The following is a 12,373-nucleotide window of genomic DNA, read 5'->3' on the forward strand; positions in this document are numbered from 1 at the left end:
ATCAGTTATCCCAAGCTAGTTCTGGGAAGCATCATCCTGCGTGAACTGAAATTATGACTTAAAGGGCTGCCAAATGTCAATCGGATGATTACTTGCCGGTTTCATACCAGTCCATTGGTCTTCGGTGTCTTGGCCCAGGTAACTGCACGCAACCACTTCTTAGCCATAGGCACTCTGGGTTTGAGCCACAGTAACAGTATGCACTGCAATGCCAATAATAAACAAACTAGTGAGCTTGCGCTTCCATCCCACTAAGGCCTCAAATATGTGTGTAAGGCATTGCAAAGGGGTGGCAGTCAACTTACAATCAACCATATCAGTAAGGGTAGGACAAACATCATTCCAGTACCGTTCGAGCCCTGGACAAATCCACATCATATGGAATTACCCAGCACTGTCCGCTCTACACCTGGGGTATAAGCCTCTGTTGGCTTGTGAGAAGAGCTTCAGTCTGGCCAGGGTGTAGTGATATCTGTGGAGCACTTTGAGCTGTATGAGACAAAACCTGGAGCTATAAGAGACATCTCAGTTCTGTCTTCACATTTTCCCCCAGATCTCATCAGTGATGTCTAGGTCCATATCCTGCACCCATTTGAAGCTGATTTTGGTAGAGGGTCACTTGGAACAGACCATATAAGGTAGAGACAATGCCGTGTGAGCCGTACGCCCCCATAATACATTCCAGCATGGGTTAATAGTTGGGTAACACCGGAAACTCTGCTCATAACCTCTTGAACACACTACGTAACCAGGTATATCGAAGCCATTGTGATGATTTATGGTGTGCAAGACCAGGCATATCTTCAGCAGCAATAAAGTTTCCATCGACATACACGTGCTCCAGCATGCCAAACCCGTTTCCTACCCACTGTCCCTCTGTAGCGATGTCTACCCTAGGGAGGTCCAGGATATAGTTTCCTAAGGGGAAGCCACCGTGAAAGGGGTGGGTCACATTCAGGAGTTTCCACTTCTTGCACGAAGCCAAAGCAGTTACACTTGCAGGGTCAAATGGGCAGGAGTTTGCAAACCATGGGAGCAGTACCAGTGATATAATAGCCCTAAAAAATGTCACTGTCCCGAGCGTTCAGGCATGTGGTTTTAAGCAAACTGTGATCAATCGTAAAAACATTTCCTATGTACCTTACCTTAGTTTTTCTCACTTTTACACATGCAAAATGAACGAGTCGGGCGTGGCCATCTTCTGCTAATCTTATCTGTGGATCGATCAACCCAAGTTCAAGTGCCCATACGGCACTAAATCATATCACCCACCCTGAAGCTGACATCACTATTCCTAGCAATATTCTCCACCTATTTTCATGATGTTATTGGGCAGCATAGCCAAACGCACCCAGTCATCACCTATGTCTTAACGTCAGTTGATGCAGAACTCGGAATATCAACACACACATCCTCTTACAGCACAGCAAATGCGTCCCGAATCGGAATAGAAAACCCTAGTTTTAAAGGAAACATCAATACTCTGCAATTTATAATGCGCTTTTATTTCACAAAAAACGCTCCGAGAACATCAGCTGATTTCGATTAACCACCAATTTTTTAATGTCCTTGGGTTAGACATGGGTGGAATTACCAATACCAAAATAAGGAGGGACTTGGTCGTTTTCAAACACAACAGTTTCTGGGGGGTCACTGAATCACATAGAAGTGAGACCACAGATTGAAGGTAGCGCTCCAGTACAGAACACTGCCCTACCAAACATTTTAGGTAGGTGTTTGTCTGAATTAATGATGTTCACTCACAAAGGGGTGAAAACACATCTTTTTATGCTTCCACTTGAGTTTTGGGATATAGATGCTCAGTCACGCATGTCTTGCCCGGCCTCTGGCCATTGACTGTTTAACTATACGTGAGGGCCCCATCCCCTCATTTCCCTTCTCTCCCTCCCTTCTTTTGATGGCTTTAAGATAGTGGTCATTTTATAACCGTTCAAACCAGACAGGAAGAAGGTTTTTCTCTGTCTTTTAAACAAAATCGAAACTTTAATATGAAAGGCTAATAGCAAATAGACTCCCCTACCACCTATACATGATTGTCTAAGGAGGGGTGGTGACGTGGTAATGGGGTATTACCCATAGGGTAAATTGGTTGGTTCAAGATTAGATTAATAATTGTTTGATTAGAAATGTATTACTGCTCCAAGAGACTTATTGAGACATGTATTTTCCTTTTTTCTTTTTTTTTATTCTTCCCCTGTGGCATGTATTAACCCCTTCATTGGTTGGATAAGGATTCCACAGAGAAAATAAGAAAGAACTTAAGAAAAAACTGCGACAAAAAACATCTATGTGATCCAAAATTAAATGTGTGTCTTTTGTGTCCTGACGAGGGCTGCAGCAGGAGACTTCTCCCTAGCATGGCCCGAAACTCGAGTCGACATGACAACAGTATAAAAATCTTTCAGGAAGAAAAAAGAGTTATTTCTTTCTTGTATTATAATACAAAGATGTGGCAACTCAAAATATTAAAATGATTGTAATATATGCCAATAGTACATGAAATAAGTGATGTATCTTTGAGGGCGACGAACAACGTCCAACAATAAGGGTCGAAAGGTCAGACCCGGGGGTTTATTTTAACTAAATGAGCACTATTGCATTTTTTGCACAGGTATGAATGGTTCTTTTGAATGAGAATGGAAGTGATTGAGAGGAATGGGTATATATGGGATCATAGCATGGTGCAGTGTTTTTAGACAATGAAATTGTACCAAATTAGATTTTTAGGTATTCTTGGTTTTTCGTTTCGGTTTTTTATGTAATGTTAATAAGTGATTGCTAATTGTGCATTTTTGTATTATTGTCTTTTCGAGAATGATGTTTAGAAAAGAAAAAAGAAAAAATCAAAACTAAACAATCAATAAATAAATGTACTATGAATAAATCAAATCTTCGAAATTAGTTTCTTTGAAGGGATTATATTCAACTTACCTATAAATAATTTAAATGCAAAGAGAGTCAGTACATGTCTAGTGACAATTGTACCCTTTTGTAGTGTCCTTGGGTTAGAGCATCAAAACTTTATCATGAGGCACACAGTGTTCCTTTCAGGAGAACATGTGCATTCGACACACCTTGAATCACAAGGCTTTGGCATCAGCTTCTTGCTACACCGTAAACAATGACAGGTTGCTCATTGTCGCTGGTACCGCCAAAGTGCATATCGGTCCCGGGTGATCGTCCCAGATCAGCGTAATGGAAATCCATCCATTTAGGCATATCTGCCACTGCTGGCTGAAGAAACCATCTGTCGGTATCAGGAAACTATGGCATTCGCAGAACGGTACAATGTAGCTGTGTAGAAAACATAATAAAAATAGCTTTTAGTAGCCGTTCTTTATTCAAATATATCCATTTGATTACCTGGACAGTACAGCACATTTGGGGAATAACATTTGTTATCAGCATATGAAGGAAGTAGGAAGGAGTACCTCGAAGGAGGAATGCTTTGTATGTGCACTCCTGCCTTAAAGCATGGGGAAGTCTAAAATCTTCATAGCTATAGAAATAGACATCCAGACTGAACATTGTCTGTCACACATAACACTCTGCAGAACAAGAGGCCAGTTCATGGGTCGAGATGCCTATGTCAAATGGGCAACTGAACGGACAGATCCGGATGAAGATGATTATATCCAGGATACAAAGACAAGAAACAAGGCGCAGACTAAGAATCTTGTGATTAGTTATGAAAGGCCTCGAGTAAAAGGAGCTGAAATTAGACAAGAGGTGAATAACAAACTTGAAAGTCCAGGAAAATCTGCAGAAGAGATTCATAGATGGAAGAACAGAGGTCAGGTGACGATCTGGGAATCACTGTTATCACCAGATGGCTGGGAAGAAGGAGTGGTTATCTGCGTTATAGCCTGTGTGATCATTGGTTGCCACGAGAGATAGTACAGAATGGATGTAAACCATTATGGCCAAGACTTGTTAGACTATTGACCTGGGTCGAAGACAGAGGAGGACCCTTGCAGATAGTGCCTTTGGAAAGTTCAAAGCTGTGCTTTAGAAACAATGGCACAATAAAGGTCATAGAAAACCAGAACCGTGGCCGAATCTTTGATGTAACAGCAATGAAACTTGGAACAGCAGTGATCATGGATCATTATTGGGCATGTGGATCGAAAGCATATATGAAGTTGTCCAAATTTCGGGAGGATGATGTTCATTAGTGAATGTTCATGTTCCAGCACTGGTGATTCCTAAAAGCAGCTTGAACATTGACAGTTTCCTGAAAGCAGATGCTCACCTGAGGAAGAAGAGATCTGTGGAGCTGATTCATCGAATAAAGAGGGAGAACTATTTCTCTGCCAAGTCAATAGAAGCTTTTGACTCTATTCCGTATGAACACAGACTGTTCAGCCAGACTTCATCAGTCTTCACATTGATCTTCATGCCGAGAATCCAGGTTGGAGCAAACACCAAATGGCTGCAGATTACCTGATGGGAATTGCTGCAAACGATCAGCACAACCATAAAAGGATTCAATGCTATCAGGGAAGAGATGAGAGCCATACAACTTATGACTCTTCAGAATAGATATGTCCTAGACATGGTCACAGCTATGGATGGATGAGTTTGTGCAAAAATCTGAGAATCATGTTGCACTATCATACCTTCCCACGATGACGAGAATGGCACATTGACAGAGGCCATAGAAATGCTGACGAAGCTAAAGGTCCAGATGATAGACGATGTAAAAGACATTGCTAATGACAGCTGGTTTGGATCACTTTATTCTTGGGTTCCACAATGGATGGCAGATATGTTCAAGTTACCTTGGAGCACTGATCGTGTTAGTATTGCTGGGATTCTGTGTGATCAAGATAATAATCGCACAGTGCAAGAAGACAGCAAAGAAAGCCATAGGGATGAAAGTTATGATCGATGTTGAATCAGGCTGGAAGGCCAGAGATCTGACAGATGAAGAGATCAGAGACTTTGTGAAGGCCAGTATCCATGCACCTGAGGGAACGAAGTTCCTGTATCCAAAGGACCATAAGAAGTATGTGGGAAGATTGATCTATTGCAGTCTGATATAACTTGGTACCGTGGAATAAGGACCTGGACCAGCAGGTATGTTACATGTAGGTTTATTATAAGTACATGCCAGGAAGACACCGCCACGTCCCTCTGTGCCAGCTTTACCCTTAAACTGTCTCTAATCAGAACCTAGTTCAGATCACAACACCACAGCATTCCATGCTCGCTGACATAGCAGCATTCCAGGTAAGTGATATCAGCAGCACCCAGACACACATTACGACACTTCTCCCTCCTTACATTTCTGAAACCAACAGAATCACAAAACACCCCCCCTCCACGAATACATGTGGCCAGCACGTAATTGCATGACACGCCCAAAACCCCAAATAGACACATACTCACATAACTGGAGAACACTGTCCACCTGGAGTATCAATGACAACCTCAAACATATGCACCAACCAACCACCTAAACGGAAAATGCCAACCAAACCCGAGAACACCTATAACACTGCACTACAATAACAACTACCATGGCTGGGCACAATAACCTACACGGCACCCCAAGAATCTACACCTTAACTGTGCTAAAGCTCTAATTATGCAAAAGAAAAAATGTGCACTGCAACCATGCCAAAGAATACCCTCAACTACACGCTGTTCCCTGGAAACCACAACCAAAAGAGGAACCCACCGAAATGTGATAAGGGCTAACAGCTCCCCTCAAACTGAATTGGAAAATCAATCGAGGAACAAAACAATAAACTAAGAACTCCACCTGTTCCAAGCTGCGCCTTCAAACCTGGAGTCTGCCAGACTCCAGCATCCCACAAAATACAACAGATTAACAACCAAACCTCTTCATGCACCAAAATCCTTCCACCCTGGTCTGCACCCCAGGGCACCAGGGCTGCCACCCCCGGGCACTAAACCAGTTCAACTGAGCAACAACAAACACACACTCAGGCATCAGTCCACAACTGCCCCCACACAAAGGACTAAAAACCATACTCGAAACCCACCAATGTCACCAGCATGAAACACACACCACCAAACCACAACCTCCCAGGACACCTGGGCCCTGCCAACTGCACTCGCAGTACACCAACATTTCACACCATGACCACTAGTCCCTGCCAACTGCGCTCGCAGTACACCAACACTTCACACCAGGACGCCTGGTTCCTGCCAACTGCGCTCGCAGTACACCAACACTTCACACCAGGACCCCTAGTCCCTGCCAAATGCACTAACCCTGCAGTACACTCCAATACACTGCAGAAGCCTTAGCACAAGCCTTAGCACCATACAGGCTCGCAGCAAACACACACATACCCTGCACAGACATCACCACCATGCCATTACCCCACACATGTACACCCACATGTGCCACGCCACCACAAACTGAGAACACATATATAATAGCATGAATTCTGGCATGTAAAGAAAGTCAACTTGATACGTCATAAAAACGATGGCCTCACTGGCGAAACAGAACACCAACAGTACTGCGAAATCTCGCTGAAGTATAAGCCATCCACCATGAATAACCTTGAAAACGGTTGCCAGGGTATCAGAAAAGTTTTACCCCAAGGTAACTACACCGTCATGCAGACACCGCCAGCAGGTAAGTTACATGTAGGTTTATTATAAGTACATGCCAGGAAAACACTGGCACATCCCTCTGTGCCAGCTATACCCTTCAACTGTCTCTAATCAGAACCTAGTTCAGATCACAACACCACAGCATTCCATGCTCGCTGACATAGCAGCATTCCAGGTAAGTGATGTCAGCTGCACTCAGACACACATTACTACACTGTCCAAATGGACAGTGCATCCTCATGACTTGGAACAAGGATGAGCATGTGAAATCAGCTGGATGCTTAAAAGGAGTCATAAAGATCTGGATCCCAAAGAAGCACTTGTTCAACAAAGGATGTTTAGATATAAAGAAGAATAGGAGAGTGGTCGATAAATCGCCACAAGGGGGGAGTGTAGAGAAGGAGCTAAGTACCTCCACCTCAACCACTTGCCCATAGCGCCAATTTGTTGGATGCCAGAGTGTGAGACACGTGCAGTACCAGTGAAAATACGGCTACCTAGGAGAATCTGGGAAGCAAGGTTCCCATTGAGGAAACCATATCTGCATACAAGACAATACGATGGACATTTGAATGAAATTCCAGAAGAAACAAAACAAATGAATGGTGAAGATAAATGGTGACATCATACAAAGCAGAGCTGACGTTCATAGAAGAGATATAGAGACAAAAGAATGCAGATAGTCTATAAAGTATCAAGAAAATATTGAGGATAAGAGTCATTTTGGGATCAAGATGAAGGAGCCTATGCTAATGAGATAGATGAAGATATCAAGCTGTTTTTACACATATAAATATGCTAAGAAACGCAAGCAGACAAAGTATTCTTAAGGCTAGCTTTATAGTGAATAGATTGTGGCATGCGCCTACGTATATATTGGAGTCAGTAAAGGATGGATGTTTCCACTACGTACAATAGCAGAGCTGAGTAAAAGAAGGAATGCCGCTTTTCCAGTATGTCGCAGTTGGAAAACAAGTGAATTACAGGCGAAACTCAGAAGGTGAGGTTGGGTGAGCCAAGAAGCCAAGGTCATATCAGGTTGAAGTAAGCTGACACTGGATACAAATCGTGTGAAAGAATGAAGCTCCTGTTCAGGAGGCATGGACAGAAAACAAGAAGACGTCAGATGTCTATTAGAAAATTGTATTTTAATACACTAGAAGCTCAATTTCGTGGTCCAGTCACGTGGGGAGAAGAAGTTGGATGAGCATGATGGTCACACCTGCGCACGAGGGCAGAGCGTGCCTTCACTCCCCTGAATTGTCAAGAGCAAGGAACATTTCCAAGGCCGAGTTCAAAGCCCTAATTGACGGCAGACCACTGAGATGATGATGGCTGAATAGGCTAATTGGTGGGAAGCTATGGTTAAGACGAGATCACCAGTACCTGGACTCTCAGCCTCTGTGCTGCTATACGTTGATGGGAAGATACTGACAGAGGTTAGAAACCAACCAATGATAGGAGACCGAATGATCAAGGGTCCTATAGTTGTGTAGCCAATCAAATGTTGTGTATTTAGTGATGTTCATAGTGACATATTTTGGGGAAGGGCTTAGTTGCCCCACCTGATGTTAAGAGACAAATCACATTATTCCACTGCCCTGGATGAGTATGGATCGTATAATTAGATGATCCTCTTAGACCCTATCTCACTCACCATTGGGTTTTTGTAGTTTGCCACATAGGATGACGTGAGTAATATGTGGTTTAGCGTCACCTATGACGATTTCCGTTGTACTCCCTGTTTTAGATAATTGATATTAAAACAGTTACCCTTTTCCAACTACCTGAGTCGTTTAAATTATTGATGTTTGAGGAATTTCTGCTTCCCCATCCATCTCAAGTATTTATTTATTTATTTATTACATTTATAATACGCCCAGACCTGGAGGTATCATGGTGTTCTTACAGACAATGGGTAATACACTCTTAGATTCTAATTGGAACACAGTAAAGCAAAAGTAAAAATGCATACAATATATATACAAATGATGATGGAAACTGATTGTGGTGTGAAGGGATTTGGTTAAGGTTAATATTGGTTGAATAACCAAGTTTTCAATATTTATTTTATTTGTGGGTAGGAAGACTCAATCTTGATGTTGGGGGGGTAGTGCATTCCAGTGTCTTGGGGTAAGGACTTTGAAACTACTGCCCACCGCTTTCTCTCTTTTGTATCTTGGGACTTTGAGGTGTTTGTTATTGTTGGATCTAATGAGTCTGGTGTAGGGTTTCTTCGTGATTGTGTTGATGGGGTATTTAGGAGCTTTGTTGGTAATGAAGTTGTGTGTGATGCTGAGGGTCTTGAATAGTATCCTAGCTTTGATAGGGAGCCAGTGTTTGTCTCTCCTGATGGTGGAGATGTGTTCACACTTTTTTATGCCTAGTGCAGCTTGGAGGGCTTTATTCTGCATGAGTTGGAGTTTGGCAATATTGGTATTGGAAGTACCAAGGAAGAGGATGTTGCAGTCATCAAGCTTGGAAAGTATAGGGGCTCTTGCTAGAGTAACGCAGTTGTCAGGAGTGAGAAATTTGCAACTTAGGGAAATGAGCTTGGAAGTGTAGGAGGTGGACGAGGCTAGGGTGTTGATTTGTTTTGACATGGTTAGGGTGGCGGCTAAGTAAACACCAAGTGTCGTGACTTGTTTTAGCACTGGGATCGTGGTGCCATCAATGGTGAAGGATATGTAGGCAGGCTGTAGAGAGTCAATTTTAGATGCTGATCCTGATATGAGTAGCTCTGTTTTTTCATCATTTAGGCATAAGCTATTATGGTGGTCAGTCATAATGTAGAATGCAATAATGTCGAAAGTCAAAATGTCGAAAACATTTTTTAGAAAACAATAATGTCGAAAACCAATAATGTCGAATTTTTTCTACATTTTTTCGAATTTTTCGAAAAAAATAAATATATATATAATTAAAATGTGTTGAGTATGAGGGGTGAGAGGGTGGTGGGGGGGTGGGGAGGGGTGGCCGGGGGGTGTTGGGTGAGGGGGGTTGGGGGGGGACCCCCCTAGTAAATGATACTCTTCTTGTTTATGTATTTATTGATAGTGCTAATTGACATTTTTTTTCGACGTTTTTTTCTAAAAATTGACTCTTTTCATTATATGTATAGGTTTTCGACATTATTGTTTTCTACATTTTTTTTCTACATTTTTGTAAGTCGACATTTTTTTTTCTACATTATGACTATAAACCGCTATTATTAGCCATCCAGTTTTGGATTAATGAGTACATTTGGTGGATTACCGGAGAATCTTGATCGTGGTTGCCTGTTAGTTGAATGAGGATCTGGGTGTCATCTGCAAAGTTGGTGTAGATGACACCCATGGCATCCAAAGCTGCAAAAAGCAACTTGGTATAAGCGTTGTTGAGGGTGGGGGATAGGCAAGAGCCTTGCGGGACACCTACGGGTACTGGTATGGGATTGGCTGATTCTTTCCCAATGGACACTCTTGAGGTCCTATCTGCTAAGAAGGATTTGATCCCGTCAGTGGCATTCTTGGACAAGTTGAAGTTGTTGGCTAGAGTAGCACAGAGTTTGTCATGGTTGACCAAATCGAAAGCTGCCGAGAGATCTAGAAGCATTAGTAGACAGAGTTTGCCTGCTTCTCTAGAGGCATCCATTTGGATCTTTAGGTTGAGAAGGCCTGTCTCTGTGCTGTGTTTAGGGCGGAATCCTGACTGTCGGTCCCCCAGTAGTTGGTGGTGTTCTAGGTGGTTTTGTATTTGGGAGTAAGCTAGTTTGTCAATTATTTTCTAGAGGAATGGGACCGTAGTTATGGGTCGGTAGTTGGTGGGGATGGAGAGATCTAGGGTTGTTTTTTTTTAGGTGGGGGGTTACCCATGCCTTTTTGATACTGGTAGGGACTGTGTTTGTGTTGACGGAAGCATTGACAAATTCGGTAATGATGGGTGTTAGGGTTGGGGCACAGAGTTTGACTAGGTGGGATGGGAATTGGTCTTCTTTACAGTTATAGGCTTTGAGTTTAGCTATTGTGTCTAGCACTTCTTTGTGTGAGACCAGTGAGAAGTGAAATGGAATGTCCGGGAGGGTGTTGGGTGGGTTTGCTATGATGTTCGGAGGTGTTTTTTCTGCTAGGAGTGTTTTTTGCTGTCAATTTACTTTTGTAGCAATGAGATTTTAGAGGCTAGGGCATCTTGTATTGTGTTGCACCAGGCTTTGCTGGCATTGGTAGGTGCTGTGACCTGACAGGGATTCCCTAGCTCTCTAAGGATAGAGAACAATTATTTGCTGTCAGAGGTAGCATTGGCAAAAAGCAGATGCCTAATGAGTTTACTAGACTTCATTAAACAGTAATAAACCAAATGTCCTAGTCAGAAAAACACATGAGGGAGTGGGTGAAAAAGACCCACTCACTCTGGAGTAAAAATTAAAAAGCCCCGAGTGCAGCAAAATAGCTGGGGGTCTCTAAGGTTAAAGGGAATTTGCACAGAAATTAAAATTCTCCCTGACAGTTCCGCTACTCCCACAGTAAATGGACACAGTTGCTAGTTTTAACACTGACATTCGAAATAACAATACATTTTTTTTAATGCAATACCCTTTGGAAAATGTTGTGAAAACACACTGTAGCCCCACCCTAGCTGACAAAACACTTTACAACTGTTTCTCCCAAATACCTAATGTAAAACACTGTACATTGAACTTTATAGTTTGGGATCTCAAATAAAAACATTTTTGACAATTTGGCCCAGATGTTTGTTACAATGGTCAGCTTTGCTATTTTATTTTACAAATAATTGTGTGAATAATTTTGGAGACAACTAAACAACACTTTTTCCAATTGGTATTTCAATATTTAAGTAATGACTTGGGGGCCTGCCCCTCTGTCCAGACCTGACACTAACCAGCCATTTTACCCTTTTACTCCCTAAGGAAATATAGCCATTCTTGCCGGTGGCTTTACTGTTTAAATCCTCAGGTCACGCTTGTAATTATGTTTGCTTTTCATATGTCTTATAATATAGTGTACTCACATATGTGATGTTTATAATACCTATTGCTTCTGCCTTCTGTGCTCAACACCCTATGTATCTCTCACTTGCCCTGTATGGATCCCGTAGAATGGGTCTAAGAACATAGAGAAAGGTACTAAAGAAACTTTGCATCAGTGCAAGTGAAATTATCACTAAGGCAAAAATAGTGCAAACAATATATCCTTTCAATGAATGTGAGCACCAGGGCAATGCTTGCACTGGCCCTAGTCCTTTTCCTCTGTGCACAAATGCAACGAAAGAAACACATTTTTTCAACATCGTGCTGATTACATTTGTACGGATGCCAAGTTTCTATAATACTATACTACAAAGTGTATACCTACCTTGGCAAGCAAGAAATCCTAGCTGCGCTCTACCAAACCAAAACAGCAAATATATTCAAATATCTCTTATCATCTACATTTATGAAAAATGACACTGCTACTCACAATTTGCACCAGACCACAGTTCGCAATGTGCACAATGTGTATTGCATTGTATTGTATTCGTCATTTATATAGCACCCTTTCCTCATTTGAATGGCCTCAACGCGATTTGTGGTTGGAACGTCCTCAAAGTCCATAGTCCATGTGTGCGAGATTCCAAGAGTTGATTTATAAAATGCATCTGTGTATTATGCCAGGTCACGACATAGGTAGGCTGTCTAAGCTAAAAGTAAGCAGCCCGGAGGTAATGCTGTTGGTGGTTTAGGATATAGTTCCAGTGCCGGAGATTCGATGTGGGCCCAGCT

The 12,373-nt window shown here is 42.2% G+C and overlaps 1 protein-coding gene and 1 long non-coding RNA gene across 5 annotated transcripts in view; one reads left to right on the plus strand and one right to left on the minus strand.

Annotated features, from left to right (window-relative positions):
* The window catches only part of LHCGR (luteinizing hormone/choriogonadotropin receptor), a 1,835,933-nt gene that overhangs the window by 614,077 nt on the left and 1,209,483 nt on the right, over positions 1 to 12,373 (plus strand). The window lies entirely within an intron of this gene.
* The window catches only part of LOC138468013 (uncharacterized), a 56,037-nt gene continuing 43,760 nt past the window's right edge, over positions 97 to 12,373 (minus strand). Inside the window, exon 4 of the long non-coding RNA XR_011268179.1 lies at positions 97 to 203. This is a non-coding gene — a long non-coding RNA (uncharacterized lncRNA). The remainder of the gene's footprint in view (positions 204 to 12,373) is intronic.

The sequence above is a fragment of the Ambystoma mexicanum genome, chromosome 4q (assembly GCF_040938575.1).
Source record: "Ambystoma mexicanum isolate Mex_15411 chromosome 4q, UKY_AmexF1_1, whole genome shotgun sequence".
NCBI lineage: Eukaryota > Metazoa > Chordata > Amphibia > Caudata > Ambystomatidae > Ambystoma > Ambystoma mexicanum.